At 44.8% G+C, this 20,411-nt stretch overlaps 1 protein-coding gene across 1 annotated transcript in view; it reads left to right on the top strand.

Annotated features, from left to right (window-relative positions):
• The first annotated feature begins 7,176 nt into the window (after positions 1 to 7,176).
• Positions 7,177 to 20,411, top strand: part of lpar1 (lysophosphatidic acid receptor 1) — a 29,317-nt gene continuing 16,082 nt past the window's right edge. Inside the window, exon 1 of the mRNA XM_035141369.2 lies at positions 7,177 to 7,539. The gene's annotated coding sequence lies outside the window, so the exon portion shown is untranslated. The remainder of the gene's footprint in view (positions 7,540 to 20,411) is intronic.

The following is a 20,411-nucleotide window of genomic DNA, read 5'->3' as shown; positions in this document are numbered from 1 at the left end:
AACACAGACGTGATCCATACTTTACCATCCAGAACACAACTGATAATACTGAGTGACACAAAATGATCAAATTATCGTACATCATGGAATTGTGTGGCATTATTGATCGTACAGACGGCAAAATAATCGTACAAATACCATAATTATCGTACATCTGGCAACACTGACCCGTCTCTTCGCCCCAATGTCAGCTGGGATTGGCTCCATTTACCATAAGAACCTCAAGGGAAAGGATAAGTGGCACAGGAAAAAAGGATTTTACAGCATGAGCTTCATATCCTGCTGTGCTGATGAAAACCTGAAGCAATTATGGATGCAGCAAATCACCAAAGAAAAGTATTGGTCATTTCAGTATCGTGATTAAACTTTAGATTTTATCCATATTAAGGCTTTATCTGCTTTAAATGTAAGAAGAGACAAGGAAAGAGGAACATGTGGAACTTTCTGAAAGGCAGAGGGAGCAAGAGTCGCAGGGAATGAATGGATAATAACATGGAGAGGAATTAGAACCAGACACACAAGTGGAACGTGGAGAGGGCTGGTCAATGGGGCACGGAGAGGTTACCAGAGCACCGAGGCACGGTGAGAATATCTGGGAGAGAGGGACACGATTTGAGGGGGGGGGGGACTATATGAAAATAAGCTGAAATTGGCAGGAAAAGGGTGGAGGAGAAAAGAGTGAAAGCAGATAGAGACAGAGGCAGGAAGGAAAAGGAGGGTCGGTTTAAGAGTGAGGTGCCAGCGAGGGAGAGAGAGAGAGAGAGCGAGAGACGAATAGAGGAAGGAAAGGGAGGGTAGACAGTGGTCGGGGAGGGGGTGGAGGGAGAGAGGTGGGGGGGGATGGATGGAGAAAAGGTAGATGTGGTGGTTTGGGGGAGGTGGGGGTGTTCAGCTGCTCTCCTCAGAAAGCAGTTGAAGGTAATTGGTTCCTGATGTGAACCTGAGCTTAGTTCTCCAAATAAAAGGCCTTTCTGTCGGCGGTAATGGCTTTTCCATGCCGCGGAGCACCGGTGGGGGCGACGCTAGCATCCTAGCATGGCTGCTTTGAATTAGAAGGTATGCCATAATACAAATGCACCGACTGTGATGGCTTGATTAGCATCGTAGGTCAGGGACGGCTTTGAAAGAGAAAACTACTGCGACAGAGCGGTTTAATGTAGTGGAGCCGAGATAAGAGCCCTGGCATCGAACCGCAGACTGCGAGCAACAATATATAAAACACAGGGAGGATGACTGGTCAGACAGAGCCAGCATCCCTGTGTGTGTTTCAGGAAAGACTTGTTTGGGGGAGCAGTTAAAAAGTTTGACACACACATGCATCAAACTTTTAGTGTATCTGCTAATCAAAGCTCCTTTTCCACTGGTCAGAAATCCCACTAACACTCACCAACATCTGGCTTCGGTCCGTAATTGAAATGAATACAATCTGCGTTCACTCCCGGGTTAACTCTCCGGCGCCGATTAGCAGTGACGGAGACGTGACATGAACGTCTTCATTTCTTGGTCTTTTCCAGTGCGACGGTATGAATCACTTTTGAACTTCCAGATGTTTGTGCGCTTGGGAACAATGTGCCACAGAGGTTTTAATCCTCTTATCTTGCAGGACAGCGAAGTCCGGACGGACGCGTTTGTGACGAGGAACACGAACAAAAAGCAAACTCCTCCACTGGCATCAGGAGAGAAGTTAAAAGCCGGTTTCAAAGCCCTGCCTGTACCTGCTGATTGTCTTCTATGAAGCTACAGCCACATCATTATTAGCTGAGCAAAAACTAATTGTCCAGAAAACCAGCCGAGACTCAAAGAAGTCGCTGCTCCCGACCAAGAAATAAAACTCCAATCCTCGTCTTTGTGGATTAAAGTTACGATATATAAGATTTATTAGTGAACTTTAAAGGTTCTTGGTAACGAAAGTTGGTTGTCTGCCCCCTTTCTCAGTCTTTGTGCCGTAAGATGACATCTCTGGCTTTTGAGGATAAACTGCGGATGTGGATCCAAAGAGGAGATTTCGTATTCGCCTCCATTACTGGGGACATGTTCGCAGTGAGAGTCTGAGCCACAACTAACACCAGACCTCACTGACCTCACTGACTCAATAACAAACAGCTGTCACAGAAGAGGCCTGTGTGTGTGTGTGTCTGTGTGTGTGTGTGTGTGTATTTGAGAAACACAGAGAGCATTTGTGTGTGTGGATTTATGTCTTTTGCCTGATTGCCTCTTTATCAGTGATAAGTATGTTTGCTTACCTGGCTGCACAACAGCATTTATTAGAAAGTGTGTGTGTGTGTGTGTGTGTATTCACTCACTACACACGTGATGGATTAGTGTTGAATACGTGGTCCTCTGGTGGGAGAAAAGGAGAATTGTTCATCTGGTCGTTGTTGTCTTTTCTGCAGATTAAAAAAGAAGCCGGGGCCTTTATGAGCCGGTTGTAATGAGGTGATGATGTGAGCGAGCGGATGGAGACTGGGAACACAGGGAGCTACACCGGCTCCGTCCAACAGTAACACAACCCCGACTACCGGCACCTCACAAAGCTCACTTAATTAACAAGTTTTATCTTGTTAGTTCAATCTGCATTAAAAAATAAAATGTGCTGTTCTCCCAGATGTGTGTGAGCGTTCAGGATTTACTCACGTTGTAGGGACCGAAATCTGTTCACACACTCTTTACGGGGACCATGACATAAATCATTACATTTTAAGACAAGTTTTAAGGTGAGCGTTAAGTTGAGGCTTGAAGTCGTTATAGTTACGTTTAGAGCACGTTTCCAGGGAATAAAGTGTGAAGTGTACATGAATTATGATTATGTGGATTTTACAAATAGTCTTTCTCACCTAACCCCCTGTAAAGTGTTGACTTTTTGGGGGGATCTATTCAAACACGCTGGCAACCCACCTTGACGTCTCCCATTGGTTTGTGAGCTGCCATTTTGACCAGCGCCATCTTGGGTTTAAGAATCCAGAAGTGACCATATTTGGAAGAGCGAGTACTAGCTGTCAATCACACAGTAACCACGCCCCGAAGCTTACGGTGCTTTATCGTCTATTTGAGTCTAAATGGGACCATAACTGTCTAAATGAACATTGTGCTGTATTGAACACTTGAAACTAGCGATTATGAAAACGTTGAAGTCTTTTCCTTTTCCAACCTGTGGAGTCGCCCTCTGATGGTCAGTCTCGAGAATACACGTTTCATGCATTTCCACATTCGACAACACTCCTGTTGCCAGTGGTCCCAGTAAACCAGTATACAAGGGTCCATTATAAAAGAAAAACCTCATCACCGGTACAGTCATCAACAGAGAGCAGCCGCTACTATGCATCACCAGCTCAGAAGATCACCAGTGGCTCATCTGTCGTCTCCATCTCATAGCCCTTTGCTGCTCAGACAACAAGAGGGATGCTGAGCAGGGAGCACGTGCACGTACTGTCACGTGCACAGTCTGCATCTGGTCTGTGTCATCAATCACGACCATAAAAATCTCTGAGTCACAGGAGAAGAATACGGGAGAGAGGAGAGCAGAGCAGGTTTAGTGAGACACAGAGCGACATTTGGTGAAAAAGGAATTTATTTATTTCACTCCCAGTTAAAAGGCAGGAAGTCGTCTCATCGTCGACACTTGTAAAATACCCAGTTTGTCGCTTGGTTTCCAAATAACAAACACTCCAGCAGAAACTGGTAATGTGTTGTTTCTTAAACTCCCTAACTGACATTTACTTTTGTTCTGTCTGGTTCATTAAGACCAGAAGACCCACGTCTAGTTACCGCTGGTATTGTCTTTATAGGGCCTGTGTCATTCCGTATATCCATCAACAATATCTCATAATAACCTCTTCAATCACCCTCCTAATAGTTTTGTTTACCCTGTGATGCCACTTGTCTCTCCGCCCTCGGGCTGTTTATGTTCCCGTTTCTCTCTCTTCCCCCCTATTCCACTTGTTTTTTTTTCTTCTTCTTCCATTTCCTCTATTTCACCCAAACTAACCCCTCGTCCTCTTTCACTCTCTGGCTCCACGACTGGAATTGAACTTTCCTTTTGCAAAAAAAAAACCTGTGCCCCCTTGTCCAAATCCCCAAACTCTTTTATTCCGTAAAAAATAATTCTCTCATTGTCTAATGCTCTCGCCGCTAACATGGATGTTCATCTCTAAGTTTGATGATTTAGATTCAAGTTTCTCTCCGGCCTTAGGCATCATGAAAACTTGTTTTAACATTTAAATCCATCTAATACTTGTCAAGTTAGTTTATGTAAAACTTTATGTATTACTACAGACTCCTGATTAACGCACAAGACTTTTCATTATGTGTTAAAGCAGCGTCCATTTTCTTCAAATTGTTTGATGCCTCCACTGAGAAATGACTCAGGGCGGTTACTCGGTGTTCAGGCTTCCAGCAACTTGCACAATTTGAGATAAAGTTTTGTAAAATGTGCTCTTCCCTTGAGTCTGTGGGTGTGACACATGAAAATCAACTGTTGTGGAATGCACCCGCAGAAAAACCTGAGACCATGATACGGAGACAATCCTTCGAGTGACTTGATAGATGATAGAAACCAACCATACAGAACTAAAAACACACATTTTGACAATTGGCTCTTGTAAGAATATATAATAATCTTATAATTCAGGTGATGACTGAGAAGGAAAAGCAGATGCTCCAGTTTTGGACCCACCCTTACACAACCATAGGAGAAACTTCCTCTAGGGCCAAAACAGTAGCGTGAACCTCGTGCAGGAACCTCGCTGACAGCGCTCTTAGCAGCACATGTATATCAATGGGCAGGGCCACTTAACATAAAACCTAAATGTCATCACCAGGCAGAAGAACATGCTTCTTATCAGCACTCAGCTGTCAGCAGCCTCCTCCTCGCCTCTAATTTGACATCACAACATGACCGAATTACATTTTGGCCGCAGTCGGAGAACATGTACAGAATCCATCTTCTGAGAACAGTTCAGCATCGTGGTAAATAAACATAATACAAACAAGCGTCCGCCTGCAGCCACGTGAGGCTCAAGTCTGCCTCTCGTACAGTCGGTGGGAGTCTCCCCTTTGGCAGACGGGCAGATGTTTGCTTTCCACTGTGGGACACCACAGTTTAAATCTGGTCTGTTGGATTTGTGTGAAATAGAAGAGCTTCTATCACAACAAGGGCACAAATGTAGCTCAGCGGTTGTGCAAGTACTTGGACAAATCACTCAAAGCAAACAGATTTCCCCATCGCTGGGATCTCTGTGGTTCCAGCTGATCCGTCACACCCGGGGTTGTGTGACGGACACACGCACAGCACAACATGAAAGTCTATTTCGGATCTTCATCGAGATCAAACTCATGAAAAATCATATTTTCTTACCCAAACTCTCGAGGAAAGGATGAGCACAAAGATGAGTGGGAACCAATAACTGTGTAAATGAATGTGGGTGGTGAGATTTTTAGATTTCCATAATGATGAGATCAGGCTACATTACATTATTGTCTTTCATTAACGTCACTTGGTAAGATTAGATAATCATTCTGCTACAGGCTGAAGACACAATATTTCACTACCCTGTCTCCAAGAAAGTATCTCTAATTATTACTAATTTGTGTGTAATTATGTTTGTGGTGAGAAACATGTTAACTGTCTGGGTTACGGTCAGAGGAAAAGGGTTGTGGAGGGACGGAGACGTCAGAGCCTGGTTTGCATCCTGGCTCCTGTGTCTGTGGTCAAGTTCAGGCAACAGAACAATTTGCTCAAGGTTTGGTAAAGATTATGGTTTTGGTTAAATATTAACACAGTGTGTTGCGAAATTTTTCTTTATTAAATGTAACTGGAAACCATGGCAACACAGCAATTGTAGATTGTACGTCAGGTGGGCAAGGTCTCCACCACGGTCAGAAGCTGTGTCTCAATTCAGGGGGTCACATCCTTCGGAGGACTCGGTCTACGCAGCCAACGGAGGATGCAAGCAACAGAGCTACGGACCCAAAAAGTTCTTTAGTTGATTAAAAACATTGAAAAGCTGTTTTTTAACTTGTGCCAGTAGCTGTTCGGTATTTAAAAATGTACGATGATCTTTCCTCAGTCTTTATTAGGTAGTTTTTGTGCTTAAACCATAGATTGTAAAGGCTTTAAACACACCAAATGTTAACAGTAACAACATCGTTCAGGGTGCTTTTCGGAAGGAAATGCTAAATATTGGCCTTTTATTTTGAAGGACCAAGGTAACCAGACAGTATAGTGCCAGAGACAGGTTGACCACCATGGCATCATGGATGTCGTAAAGAGTGAAAGAAGGCAAACACTCCTGACATGCTAGCTATGACTAATGGATCCTGGAGGATAAAACAGTTTTTAATGTCTCTTGCTCCTCAAAAGGCTCCAGTGTTGAATGAGATATGTAAATGAAGGAGACATATAATATAACAGTGTATAGTTCACAACGTATCGTGGCTTTTACGGCCCATTTCACTCCACCGCCGTGGTGGTCGGCTCACTACAAACACCTCGCTAAGTGCTCACAGATGGTGCCGAAGTTGGCCGACACAACTGTCCCTATATACCAAACACTTTCTCACAACCTGAGGACGTCACATGAGAAGGTCTGAACTCCTCCTGGACACCGGCACCGGCAGACGGGAGGAAATATCTCTAATGATGCAGCATGTGGAAGGTTAATTGGGAAGGAATACAATATGTCTTTGAGTCCCTCAGTGTCACTCTCCTCTCCCAGCCTCACTCCACCCCGCTCTCCCTTCCTGTCTCTCTCTTAACAAGTTGCTGAAAGAAAATGTGTTTTCAATTAGGCGCTGAGGGGGAAAGAACAACTCAACTGAGAACACACTCAAAAGAGAGGACTTCAGTGACACAACATTTACAGCTTCATACGTATATATTTTTTTGTTCATAAATCAAAGTGGGAGAAGAAGTTTTTTAAAGTTTCACCTGCTTCGGGGTAAGATTGTTGCCTTATAGCTCTGAGCAGTGGGATTAAACTTTTCAAAATAATGTGCCACTGTTAAAAGATTTGGTCATTTTTGGTGTGTGTGTTTGTGTGTGTGTGTAATAGAGAGAGAGAGTGTGTGTGTGACGTCAAGTGCAGACAAAGGTGTGTGTGTGTGTGTGTGTGTGTGTGTGTGTGTGTGTGTGTGAGAGAGCGAGAGAGGGGGAGGGAGGGAGGGAGTGGGAGAGAGAGGCTGGTGGAGCAGTCGCGCCAGCGCACAGAGCCACGGAGACGCAGCGCAGCATCAGGGCGTCTTCATCCGGGGGAAAAAATCAAATAGAGCAACTTTGCAAAAACACAAAAAAAAACAGCAGCTCTCGCAAACTGGTGGGAAACAGTCGGAGGAGGATACCGCTTCGCTGCACGGACACAAAATGAAAGGGTTACCTGGCTGCATTCTGGATTTGGAGTCTTGTAGTAAACCGCTGCGTCTTTGACACGAGAGCCGCGCAGGCACCGTCTCTGTTGGAGCGAATCTCAGGCTCCACGGATCAAACTTGAGCTGGACACCCAGAAAACCAAGTACCCACCTACTGCTCTCACTGGAATAGACCATGTAAGTGGGATTTATTACATTACTTCTCATTGATTGTAAAACTTGCACAGTTTGATCCATTTGGAAAAAGGGGGGTTTTGCCTTGGCTCACTTTTACGCGTAACTATTACGCACGCACGGTGTGGGCATCTGTGTTGTACCTGTGTGCCACGTAGACGCAGTGAGGAAGCCCAAGGTTCAGATAAAGGCTCTGATGGTATTAGCAGATGCCTGGACGCACCGTTATTCCGACTGGAGACGCTGCGTCGTGCGCCTGCAGAGGTTGAGACCGAGGACGTGTTGCGCCAGAGCTGGGCTCGTTATCAAACTCTGGGGCTGGAACAATATTTGTGGAAGGGAGTGAGCGGAAAAAAAACACAAGCGGGGCGTTGGGTCTGCGAGTGAGAGTTTGACATCTGTCTTGATTTTCCACGCTGATCTGCAACTCAGAGAATGTGGATTTTCATCATTGCATTCACCCAAAAAGAAGCCAATCCAGCATCTGTTGGCCCATAAGGAAACATATAGGAACACACTAAAGATAGAGCAGCTCATCCTGGTTCATTGGATGTTGGCATCCTCCCAAAGTAAACGCCTTAATGCTGCATGTTTGCCACCAACAGGAGCCAATGCAGCGTCCTGCACTGAGTTCATCAGCAACTTCACTTCTCAGTGAAGTGTGATGAAGATGTGACACTGTTGGGATGTGGTTTGGTTCCTCCACTCAGACAAGATCATTAATTCTCCTTGTGGGCCACTGTGTGATTCCTCACCTCCACTGAGGTCACAGATAACTGACCTCAGAGTCAAATCTGAGCAGAGGTGGTTTTGACAAAGTATTTCAACATCAAACACGTCGTTCCTTTATCTCACCACCTCCCTGCACGGTTCAAGCCAGGTGCTTTCTATCCATTATCCATTATTAGAGCTATTATACCTTTTTATAATCGTCTTTTCTCCGTCACCTGACATGTGCATGTGAAGAAAGATTATCTCCACTGAAGCTGAGCCAATATAGAAAAGTGCAGGAACCAAAGTGTGAAGGAAGCTGGAGCTCTGCATTGTGGATCAGAAGAAGAAAAAAAAAGTCTTGTGCAGTTCAGGAAGTGGACAGGCCACAAAAGCTCTGTCGGCGCTCGTGGGTTCACATTACGAGTCTCACCAAGGAACCACATCTTAAAAAGTGCAGGGGTTTTTTTCTTGCCCGAGTCGTGATGCTCAACGAAGCCGTCCAGCGTTTTGGCCCAAGTCCGAAGAAACTGACCAGGCTGTTGTGAAACGTAGTATTTGTGTCCACATGAGGAGATTTTCTAACGTCTCTGGAGACTCTTAAACTTTTCATTCAGACCAGCTCAGTTCCAGATTTTCATAGTGTGGTGGAATAAAAACTAATAGTTCTGATTGCTGTGAGGTTTGTTGAGTGTGTTTGTGGTTTTCAGCAACTCATCCCTATGAAGTGTGAGGAAAAAACTGGAACAATTACCGGAAGAATAATAAAATGGATGGTTTTGGTCCATTTCTTTTATTGCTACCTTTTATAGGAAATAATCTTCCTGATTGACCTTTTCCTGTCAGCCACAGGTGAAGTGTAAGAAAAACCATATACTCCTATCTTTGCCCTTTTCACCCAATTACTCTGAGGTTCGAAAGGTAAGCTTGTGTGTGTGTGTGTGTGCTTGTGTGCTTGTGTGTGTGTGTGTGTGTCTGTGGTCTATGTCTTACTCATGTTGTGGGGACCTCACTCGGTTTACACACTCACATCATAGGGACCAGTCTTCTTTTAGCAAATCATTAAAAATTAGGCAAGTAGTAATTATGGTTAACGATAAAAAAACGAGCCTGCAGGAAGTGAATGTAAGTCAATGTGATGTCCTCTAAGGTTATGGAGACTCAACTGCATGTTTGTGTGTGTCTGAGTGTGTTTATTTGTGTATTCGCAACAGAGAGCGAGAACAGCGTTTACCCACCCCCCACCGCCACAGACCTCAGGGGGTCTTTGATGCCGGAGTGTGAGTGCGAGCAGCGTTTACTCTTCTGTAGACGGACAAGATCGATGGCTCTAAAGACTTTTTAATTAACGGGATTTAATGAGACTGAGCATTTGTTGATTGTTGACTCTGCTATAGTGCGTTTTAACTTTTAAGGCCAATTTTCACCTGTGTATAGAATAACTTGTATAATAGAGTGATTATCAAAGTTAAAGACATTTGCAAGCACAACAGCTACAGCTGGAGGTGGGATAGGGAAACTAGAGCACAGGGGTTTTCAGCCTGGGGCCTGAAAATAAGACATTTAACCTTTCCACTTTGCACATGAAGAAATATTCCTGCTCTTGACTGAGATATTTCTCAGATATAGGGTTGCAGCCACAAGACCAGGTTTGTTTTTTTAATAGATATATCTCTATTTAGTCATACTTGCTAATTTGTGAAAACCCCTTCTGCAGTGTGAACCTGCACAGACAGCTGTGGATAGGAGGGTTAGGGCATGAGGAGAGGACCAAACATTTTGCAAAGCTTAACAGAAATAAAGTTTGTTTCTTCTTTAGCCTTTTTGCACATAAACAAATCTGCCAGATGATCGGTTTGAAATGACACCGATTGCACTGCAGTTAGATGTAATGAGCTGTATTTGACTTCACGTGCAGCTCGACCCACGTCTCCCACGGGTTTTCTCAACCGTCTTAATTTCTGAATCCTCCAAACTCTCCTGTATGTTGAGATTTAGTGGATAATCCAGCTGCGTCACCATGGATATGACACAACAGCGCCAACATTACGGGAACGGGGATAGTTCTCGGGGAACTCGGCGGTTTCCTCAGTAACCAGATAACTGATGCAGCAAGTTCCGTTTGTTTAATGTACCACCACCACCACCAGCAAAAAGGAAAACACGATGGGACAAGTTGCTGCGTCTGACTTCTGGCCGTCGTGATCAAACCAAACCAAACTCCCACAGCTACGACTTGAAGTCTCCCGTGGAGATGATTGTTTTATGTTTCCCCCCATGAGCTCTGACATCCGTCAAACGAGAGGGTCCTTGAAACATCTGTGTTGTGATTAGCGAAGGCACGATTCCTCCTCCCCCTCGTCTAAGGACCCGCATTCCACCCATTCTTCCTCCCAGCATCCAGATTGCTTCCACATTCACGCAGGTACCAGAGACGCACTTTCTGAGCTATTGTGGCAAATTATTAAGTTAAGTTAAGTTCCAACAGCCGTGAGAATATTAAAGACACAACAGCCACTACAAATCACAGACTTTATCTCCGAAATCCTTCTTATACAGATGCTTGCTTGTGGAGCTTCTCAGGCTACATCCATAATTCTATGTTTTGGTTTGAACAAGGTGTTTCCAAAGCTCCAGCTCACGTCCACTGGGCATCGCTCGAATAGTAGTTTGTCTCCTACTCATGTAAAGAGTTGCATCATTTCAAAAACCTAGAATTTAACTGTACAACAGCTGATAGCAAACACACCGGGGTCAGTAACGCTTGTAATCGATTATCCATGCTGCGTTCTCCACTGGTAGCCGAGGCTAATGCCGGTTGTTTTCCTCTGGGAGGGGGTCGTTTGATAGGAGCCCAACGAATCAGCGACGGCTACATCGTGATGGAAAACACCAAAGTTTTCAAACTAAAACGGGGCCAGCAGCATTTCCAAACTTTTAGGGACAAACTCCAGAGCCTCAGTGAATCTATCTCTTCGGTTGCTGTGCCGGCTCATGTGTGAGTCTGTGGTCAACAGCTAAACGATGTGATGAACAACAGTGCAGTGTCCTCGGCAGCCCATCACACCCTTGGTCCTGATGAGTGTTGCCACATTCTGTGGTCAGTGGGTCAGCCACAGCAACTGACAGAACAGAAAGTGACTGTTTGTCATTGGTATCATGGGTCTGTCATTTGTTTTTAATAATTCAGTTTGTTTCAGGTCTTCGTTTTCAAGTGAGAGTGCATTTGCATTTTAAAAGATCTCTCCTGGTAAAGGTGGCTCCTATGTGACCAGAGCAGAGCGGACATAGGTTGGCTGTGGTTCAGGAGTCAGAGAAGGTCGAGCCACTGACCAGCAGGTCGGTGGCTCGACCTTCTCTGACTCCTCCAGTCTGCATTCCGATGTGTCGTTGGCCATGAATCTGGATCCTAAATTGCCTCTGACGGCCGTGCCAGCAGAGTTAATTAATTTTGGGTGGTCGATAGGACTGGAAATGTGCTGTTCTCTGTCCATTTGTGGAACCAGGAGAATAAAAAGTAAAATACTCACTTATATCATTAACGTACACTGTACAGTCCTGGTATTCTGTATGTAGCTATTAAAATATGGCGCTGAGGATGCAGCCGTTCTAGCAGAAATCTAGAAAAGCCCTGATGTACAAAAATAAGTACCATGCAAAGAACATCATGTCACAAATGAGATAAAGTATCGTTTCTACCACCTCGTCTGTTACTGCTCTATCAGGACGGAGTGATGTATCATATCATGGCCACTCGCCACCAAACTGTTTGAGGTTTCCTGCTGGATGATTTTATTGGTGGCCGTGACATAACTCATGATGAAGCTCTTCAGCCTGTCACGGCTGCCAGTGACTTGTTGGTTGACTGATTTTTGATTGATGGCTTTGGCAGATACACGTCAGATCTGTTCTGGCTTCCATGTTTTACTTTTACACGTAGTAACACTGTCGGCTTCGCAGCATCAAGGCTCTGGGTTTGAAGCTGATGGCCGCCAGAGGCCTTTGTGTCCGGAGTTTGCATGTTTACAATCCGAAGGGCTAAAGCTCTTATATATATTTACAACAAAAACACAAATAATGTTTTGCTGCTTGTGCACAATGAGATGACAAATCTATTTTAATTTCTGCCACTTTATTGTGGTTGTGACAGGAAGCCGCTGCGCTTATCAGAGTGTGCGTTTGTCTGTGTGTGTCTGTGTGTGTGTGTGTGTGAAACATAACGGACGCAGTTTTAACCATCTTTAACATCATTATCTTTCATGTGCAGTCCAGTCCTGTAGCACCGTTGACGTAAAAAACCTTGTGTTACTTTATGTGTTGTCAGTTTACTGCTGATTATGTGTAATGTCACAGAGCTGATAAAATATTTCCACTAAGCCAACGCCAAATTTGTCATCTATTGAGAAGCAGATAAATAAATATAAACATCGTGCGAGTTAGACAAAAGGTTTTTGGTCAGCGTGACCAAGTTTTCTAATCAGCTGATTGTCAGCGAGGCGTCTTCGAGCCACGAGCAGGCAGCGCGGCCGCAATGTTTCAAACTTCAAGGTCACAAGCAACGCACGACCTCCGTGATGCAACATCACATATTGAACCATAGCAGCTGCTGCGAAACACTCCCTTCACTTCCTGCTTCAACATGTTGATAATGTGTTGTTAATGTACCACAATCGTCTCACACCCTTTGTTCCTCGAGTTTCAATTCTGCTTTTTGTGTTTATATGAGTGTGGCGGAGTTTGGAATTTGTCATGGGAAAGACAGAAAGAGGAACAAAAAAACAGAACACCCCCTCGCATCATTTAACCACATCAACACTTCTGTCAAGCCTTTTGGTAAATATGGATTTAAAATGTAAACGACAAGATAAGAACCTGTTTTTTAAATCCCTGGTGACTCAACCTGCAGCCAAGAGCTCACAACCTCAGACAGTGACGACAGTTCAACCTTTCATCACAACAGAAAAACAAAACCCAGAGCCAAGACGGGGCCTGAATGGTTTGGGGAGCGAGTCGCTGAATGTCCTTGAATGGCCCCGAACTTGAACTCCAGAAAACCTGAGGAAGGCCGTTCAGCGAGCATTCAGCCCGACAGAGTTTGAAAGGATCTTCCAGGAAGAGCAGGAGAGGATTGTCCACAAGCACAGAGACTACAGACTTTCCAGAGACGCTTGAAGCAGCAACTTGCTGCCAACAAAGTACTCAACACAACAAACGCAATGTCCTGAAAACACAAGTAGTCCGAGCTTTGAATTTTTAATTGTTGATTAAGTTGCTAAAATACCATTAGTCTGTTATTATGGGTTATTATCCTTTTAAGTGAATTCAATCAATTTAAATTAATTATTTGTAACTTTGTGTTTTCCAAAGTGCAGAATAAATAAAGCTGGATTGATTTTTTCTTCAGTCTGGTCTCAAGCAAGTGAAACATTCTCTGTCGGACTGAGTCAAGTGCTCGACTGTAAAAGCGCCTCCGTTGTCTTTGTGTGCGTGTTGAAGGGCCACATGCACACGGGTCAATTAGGGTTATAAAGATCATCAACCTAAAAATCAATCACCATCACTTAAACACTATAATCGCTGGTCAATTCCAAATGTAGAAATAGTCAGAACATTAGAATATAAGCTACATTCCAAACGTTTAAGCTGCTTTGAGACATGCACTTAACTCCGGATGTATTTTCCTGTCAGCGCCTTAGTAAAAGCTCGTAGGAGTATATAAGTGCGTAGATGGAGTTCCCAACACGCGATGGAGGCAAAACTGAAAAAAGAAAAGACGCCGAAGAACTTGGGAAGACGATGAGATCGGTGGAGATTTTCCCGTTGTCGTGAGCACGTCTGACCAGAGATCTGCTGCTGCATGAGTTTACTATCTGCACATTCAGGGATTTGAGTACATGCGCAGTGATCCAATGATCTGTGTCGTGCTTTCTCTTTGTTGGAGTCACTCTCTTTTGAATGCATATCGACCGTCACACCACGTGCAAGCATTTTTATTTCCATTCAGAACTCCGCGATTATCACAAGCGGCCGTGCGGAGCAATCAGCGATAAATTGGACGAGGCCTTTGGAGTCGGACCCTGAATCCTCTGCGGGCCGCGCTGACGCAACTCCGTGTTGCATCTGGGCTACGGTGATGTAATCGGTGGAGTCGGTCTCCAATGGTGTGATTTCATGAGAGGACGACTGAACACACCCAACAATAAAGTGCAGAGAAAGCTGACACGTAGGGCAGAGGCTGTTCTTCTGGATCCAGGCCTTGTTAAGAAGAAGTTAGTCATTGTTACAAAACCCTCAGTGCACTAAAGTAAATACTCCCATCTCTCAGTGGAAGCTTTTCTTTCTCATAATAAAAAAGCAACTAAACAACATCCACATTTCAATTTGGAAAACCTGAAAGGATCCTTGTCCAAATGAGCGTTTTAGCTCCGTTTCAGTATTAAGCTAATCCCCGTCTATATCTTCACAAGTGCGTATGTGTGCCAGTGTAAACCGGAAGAAGATTTAAAGTTGGTGGAGCGACCGTCTCTACTCCGGTCGCGTTCGATAATTTGAACCTTCTGCTACGATGCTTTGACATTTCCCATCTGCCTCTGCCACCACCAGTTGCCTCTAAGTCTACGTGTGAATCGCTGAACTCATACGTGTTTGTGTCACGCAGCTTATGCTCGACTAAACATTTCTGAGGGCTTTTCATGGATTAACTTCACGGTCGTACTTTTCCTTGTTCCTGCCATTTAGCCCGAAAACCCGCTGTAGCAAAACATGTGGAACAGATCACAGCAGAAATACCTTTAAAAGCAAAGAAGCTTATTCGACGGACATTTTGCAAAATGAAAGAGTGCGCAGGTAATAACCCATGAGTTGGATTTCACTTGTCTCGAGGCTTTCCCCCCCGAGTCGTGATCCCTGGAATTATTTTATCGTTATTTTATGTGTTATTTATGGCTCTGGCTGTTGTGTGGAAATGAAACATTGCTTCCAGTGGCTTTGGACCAACCAGAAGCCGACGTGAAAGCCGCTCAGCCCGTCTCTTCAGAGCCGTGTGTAATTTAGCAGCAACAAGTTAACTCCGTTCGGGGCTTCACGGGCGGCGATGGAAGCGCTTAAGTGTCCGAAGGAGGGAGGGGGGGGGGGATCATCCACCGACGAGCCGTGAATCAGCCCGTCATGGCTGCAGCCACACATGACTCAACACCACCTCTCAATCCAGCCCTTGTCCTGAGCCCGGCCGCTCCGCTGCAACTGTTTGAGAGTGTGTGTGTGTGTGTGTGTGTGTGTGTGTGTGTGTGTGTGTGTGTGTGTGTGTGTGTGTGTGTGTGTGTGTGTGTGTGTGTGTGTGTGTGGTTCGTGTCCACTCGTCCGTGATGTTAAAGAGAAGTTTAGAGAATGGCGGCCTGTGTGTGGGTGTGTGTGAGAGAGAGAGAGAGAGATTGTGTATATCCTGGGTTGCAGCAGTCCTGTTTCTCTGCTTTCTGTGGTGGGTTTACAGAAACAATGGGCACATTGTGTGGAGAGTTGGCAAAGCGGAGGAAGGGGGAGGCGGTGGAGGAGGAGGAGGAGGAGGAGGAGTGAGGTGGGTAGGAGAGGAGGAGACAGGGGAGGAAAAGTCAAGGAAAGGGGAGATGACAGAAGACGAGGTAAAGGGAGAGAATGTGGGACTTAGAGCTGGAGTGAGGGGAAGGGAAGGAAGGAGGAGAGGAAGGTGAGGGTATGAAAAGGGAGGAAGAAGTTGAGGAAGAAGGGAACAGAAAGAAATCAGGCAAACCGGGAAAGACTGGAGAAAGTTATGTGTTGGAATGGAATGAAAAAAAAAAACCTCCCACGTTTTCACTTGACAAACGCAAGATATCCACTTGGCCACATCAGGGCCAAGTGGGAATTTGTGGATCGGGCTCACGTTCAAAAGTTAAATCTCATAATACTCTGCCTGCAACAGAACACACGCAAAGGAAATCTGTTTTTTTAGTTTTTAAAGCAATATGACGTGAGAGCCCTGACACCTGCAAACAAATGGCAAACATCCACAGAGGATCGTCAGAGTATGAGTCACGGTCCAGCGCAATTTATTCTACACCCTTAAAAACATAAACAATCTCCATCCAGATGTTTAGCTCCAAATCTATAACACACCTGAAAACGTATTTACTGTGATTTCTAGATTCTTAGTCTCTTCCTTAAAAGTCAACATAAACTCCTTCATGTGCAATAACTTCTGGTCCCTGATGGTGTTTCCCTCATGCAATTAGCACAGACACTAAATATTAGTTGACTCATCTGAGTTATTCAGTCTCCACTCATTCTAAAAGCATCCAGCGATGAGACTTTCTTCCCCTTTCAGATGTTTCCTCTATCGCTCATACCTCATACATCAAAGTCCGCTTCCAAAAAATGCTGCACAGCTCGTCTCTGCTATTCTGGGTGATTTATTTCACGCGTTAAAAATAGTTTTACATCTTGAAAATAATCATGATCATGACCCAGATGCGAGCAGCGGAGTTTTTATTCAGTGTGATAATTCACGCAGGTGTGATCGTTAAAAAAAAAAGAAGAAATGAAATGAGTAATTCCTTTTCAAAGCTGCGAAACACAGAGTGAACAGTAAAGTCTGAGATATCGTGGAGATGAACTGCGGCTGAATAAAACATTTTTTGTCCGACTGGAAATAGAAAACCCTGAACTCAAAAAAACCTGTTATTAAGTCTTTTTATACACAACTGACTGCTTGGCTGCTATTATTGGAAAATAATGTAGGATGTGGTCGAACTCATCTTTTAATTATCCATCACTTTGAGTAAATCCTCGTGGAATAAAAATCTCCGTGTAGATTCCCAGATGAGCCGTACATCTAATACTGTTCTCTAATATACAGACTAACTCTTCCCTCCTTTCTAGGAACAACATGTCAAATTGGAAGTTCAATAGTTTCCCATAAAGCTTTGTTTCTCTCAGGATCGTATTAAAAATAGCGAGCAGAAGGTTGGATGATGAATTGTTTGGAGACTGAGAGCAGACTTGGCTCCGCGGAAGTTTATCTAACTCCTGTTCTAACATTGACTCGACTGGACCTGGTCGGGGGGTTTTATCTCGGTAGGTGTTGGCCCAAAAAGATAAGAAAACACAAGAGGAGATTCAGACCTACAGCACAGTCACTCTTTAAAAACATGTTCTTACCACATGCCCCTCGCAGCAGGTCCCCGGTTCGACTCCGGGCCGGTCGGATAATTTACTGGCGTTCGCTCTCCTCCAAGGTTTCCTCCACTGCCACTATCAAATAAAGGCCTGTTTGCAATAACAACAGAAAACCGTGTGATGACAGAGCATGGTTGGTTGCTAGGGGCGACGTTAGGGCAACATAGCGGTCGGAGATAAGTGTGCTTCTTCGTTAGAGTTAAGGGGGCATTTGTCGCCATGGTTACAGTAAACAGCCATGTGATTACGGTCAGGGAATTACTGCAGGTCAGAGCTAACGTGGGTCTCCCCTGCTGAACTCGTGTTATGGTTAGGGTAAACTCCCATGATCCCACGCTGCTCCACATCGTCATGAAGTGACATACGACAATGAGCTTTGTTGTCAAGCGCCTGTATTTGAATGTTCTCAGGCGTTTTGGTGCAGGTGAATTTGGGAAGAACAAAATCCACATTTGATAGTTAAACGGTGGAGAGAAGGTCGCTGTGCCAGGTGCACGGTTCAAAGGGCTAATAGTCGTAATGCTCGTAACTCAGTAGTAATCGTAAGTGTTGTGGTCGTAACGGGCAATAAACCAATCAGACTGGCAGCTCCCATTCCCTTTAAAAGCCATGTGCTCCTACGCCTTGCTAATAAAAGGGCGGATTTGCCAGGTAGCCAGAGAGAACACTTCTCTGCAGAGGAAGAGCTTTCACTTTGAGCGTGAGCCGACCATCTGTGCGTGTAAAGAAACCGAGCTGACGCATGTTGTCTGTTATGTCGGAGCATCTCTGTGTTGATAATGAGACCTTATGGTAAAAACGGACGCCGCTGACGTCGGACCAGGTTTTTGTTGGCAATCGCTTTCTGCAGCCCTCGAAGATAACAATGTTCCAACTGTGCCTGACCGCACCTTCGGACCAACTCGCCTGCCGGTGCCTCAGATTGGCTATTCAAACAACGTGGCCGCTGGACATAGAGAAATGACAACTGCATCGGTCCGGGGCGCCACGAGACACTTGCTTGGCGCCGCTTCACGCCAGGTGTCAGATTCAGATCTCAGCAGCTGTTTGTCGAGATGTCTCATCCTCTTAGGGTGTGTATCACTGGATGTTTAACTCGCAGTATAGACTGCGGTTGGGTCTTGTGTGTTTGCTCATTTGGAAACAACTTGTGAAATGTGTATGTAACGGTGAAAGAGACACAACAGTTATTAGTGTGTGTGTGTGTGTGTGTGTGTTAATTAGCTGGATGTTCTGAATATTCGGATGGAGCTCTGGTGCTGATGCTTGAGTTATGACCTCATTTGTATGGACTCCAGGGTGGTCCATTCATAGCCTGTCACACACACACACACACACACACACACACACACACACACACACACACACACACACACACACACACACACACACACACACACAGCAAACACACTTCCCTCTCTCTCCGCACAGCCAGACTTCGTCACACTTTATTAAGATAGCGTGTCGACACACTCTGGCACAGCGAGCATTTTGTTCTCAATCTTTAACACACTGAGTTCAAGACTTTGTACACACACTCCCAAACTTTCCTCTCACACACACACACACAAACAAAATGCTTCAACAACGTAGTAATTCAAAGTTTGTCTTTTACAGGGTGGATACACACCCAGGTGCAGCAGCACAGAAATCTAAAATCCCCTCAGTCTGTCTCCTCTCTCTTACGCAGTCTTTCCACTTTATGAGACCCACCCACTGGCTGTCAGCAAACAAACACACACGACACACACACACACACACACACACACACACACACACACACACACACACACACACACACTCACACAATGACAGGATCTCCCTCTGCAGGCTCCCAGCGTCTGATGAAAGTGTTGGGAATGTGTTCTGAGAGGCCACTGACACTTCCTGCCACTTTCTAGTGCTGATGACTCGCCTCGGGCCTCTAATGCCCCGGTGACGGCTCCCTGCAGACGTTTAATGGCCACAAACCTCAGATGACGAGCGGAGTCGAGGAGCTTTCATCTGCGATGATTAGTGTCGCCCGAGGCCCCCTGGGATTCATCCTGCATTAGTGATGCTGCTGTCGCTCAGCTGCTCCCTTCATTGCTCCTAATGGCCGAGTTACTGTTTTCTCTGGATGTGTGTAACACTTAAAAACCTCAAAGTTGAATGCAGGTTGGATAATGTGCTTTCTAATGTAATAAAAACACGACCCAGACATCAGAGGGAAGAGGAAGAAGAGCTTTTAATGAACATCAAAGTCAGGAGAAGGTTTATTTGCATGCATCTGAAATTTTGAAGTTTCTATCATCAGATCTTATCGTGATACGACAAAACTTCAGAACCAGAATGTCTCCGCCCAGGCCCGGCAGGCCCCTCAAATTCAATCAGGCTGCACTAAATTAAATCTCAGACTTCTAGATATCAGTCCTTTAAATATACCTGCTTTGAATCATCAAGATCCATGAACTGTTCCCTGGGAATTCATGATTGATGTTGAAAAACGTCAATGTTAGAGAAAGTGATCCCTGATCTGGATCTGCACCAAATTGAGTTATGGATAGAAGGACGGATAAACAAACGCCAATGAAAGTATAACCTTACATTACAGATTAAATGTGAACCTGTTCTTTAAATGATGAAAAATATATAGATTAATTAATAAAACGATGGACTGACCCAGTAAAACAATGAGAAAATGTGACCCTATTATGAAGATTAGCGCCCGGTGTTTATTTTTTTACATGTCTCGTAAAAATCGACGTGCAGAAATCACGCAGGCACATCTGGATTGTCTGAAGCAGCACTAATTCAATTCAGCTAATTGAATGTGCTGCTGCTGTTATAACATTTTACAGCCACTGCAAGCAAACATGGCCGCAGACGGAGTTTCCTTATCGCGCCGTCTCAGGAAATTGGAGATTTAAACAGAGTCCAGAACATAATTTATTTAATTGATGAAGACTTCCTTCAAACCATCGTTGGCCTAATAC

This window comes from Hippoglossus stenolepis, chromosome 18 (genome assembly GCF_022539355.2).
Source record: "Hippoglossus stenolepis isolate QCI-W04-F060 chromosome 18, HSTE1.2, whole genome shotgun sequence".
In the NCBI taxonomy this organism is placed as follows: Eukaryota; Metazoa; Chordata; class Actinopteri; order Pleuronectiformes; family Pleuronectidae; genus Hippoglossus; species Hippoglossus stenolepis.
This window is presented reverse-complemented; position numbering and strand designations above follow the sequence as displayed.